We start from the raw sequence: 1197 nt of genomic DNA, 5'->3' as shown, positions 1-1197 counted from the left end.
TGCCTGACAATATCAAAATTGAATGAAAGAAAGTCAAGGCAACATGTCACCCTGCCAGAAATGCACAGTCAAGACAATTTGAAATGTTTCTGTAATGCTTATGATGAATTTTTATGAATAAAGTATATTTTTTTGAAAAAAAAAACTGAGCCATTGAGGCAAAGCCTCAAAATCCACAGTGTTTATTCAATGTTGACCATTCACCTTTTAGCCCTTGAGGCCGTTATCTGCATTTTAAAGCCAAAGCTGTGGGTACACTTTGAGCAGCCAGTAGGTTGGGCCTCCTTTTAAATGCACAATGTTTCTGACACTATCTCAATTAACGTCTTCCTCCCTCGCTACCTCAATTGTTTCAGGATGCATTGCTTTGTGACGGGGATTGTTTACCGTATCCCTTTTAGCCCTTGTGGGCTTCACCTTCATCTTAATGACAAAGGTGTGGGCACACTGTGAATCGCCAGCTTCTCCTTGCAGGTTGCGCCTGTGTTCTAAGGGATAACGTGTCTGAGTCTGCATCGCAAGCTGATGTATTTTTCTCCAAGCTGCCTCAATGTTTTCTGAAGATTTTTCACTTTGGCAGGATGCAGACTGTAAGGATGGCAAAACTGGTCATGCTGTCTGCAGAGCAATTCAGTGCATGCCTCCTTATCACACTAGGCAGCACATCAATCCCATGATTTGAAGTTCCTGAATATAATCGTCAGGGAGGGCAGGATTGTGTACAAACGATTTCCAACCTCTGATGTCACGTTGCCATCTCTGCTGTTGGCAGAAAGGAAGGCAACTTGCTTGCAGCAGCCCTCCAAATGATTGGTCTTCTCTGTGCAGCAGCATGAGGAAAATGCATTAAAATGTGTGAACTGTGGTTTGAATGAAACAACTGGTGGTCGTGAGGTTTTGTCCCTTGAGTAAAATGTAGTGGAGGATGTGGGCATTGATCCCACTACCTCTCACATGCAAAACTAGCGCTCTGCCACTTGAGCTAATTCCCCCTGGTCGGCACCAAACGTATGGCAATTGTCCTCACTTTCTGCAAAATGATGTTGCAACAGCAGTAGAATTGTGCATTGGGCTCCCTGATGCCTCAACAAAGTATATGTTATAACAAACACGTGAGAACAGCAGCCTTCTTAGTGCAGTAGGCAGCGCGTCAGTCTCATAATCTGAAGGTCCTGAGTTCAATCCTCAGAAAAGGCC

General features: G+C 44.1%; 1 non-coding gene across 1 annotated transcript; it reads left to right on the top strand.

Annotated features, from left to right (window-relative positions):
- The first annotated feature begins 1124 nt into the window (after positions 1-1124).
- trnam-cau (transfer RNA methionine (anticodon CAU)) lies at positions 1125-1197 on the top strand. The gene has a single exon. It is a non-coding gene; the product is annotated as a tRNA-Met (tRNA).

The sequence above is a fragment of the Scyliorhinus torazame genome, chromosome 11 (genome assembly GCF_047496885.1).
Source record: "Scyliorhinus torazame isolate Kashiwa2021f chromosome 11, sScyTor2.1, whole genome shotgun sequence".
Classification (NCBI taxonomy): domain Eukaryota; kingdom Metazoa; phylum Chordata; class Chondrichthyes; order Carcharhiniformes; family Scyliorhinidae; genus Scyliorhinus; species Scyliorhinus torazame.
Note: the sequence above shows the minus strand (reverse complement) of the source record. Positions and strands in the feature narration are given on the sequence as shown.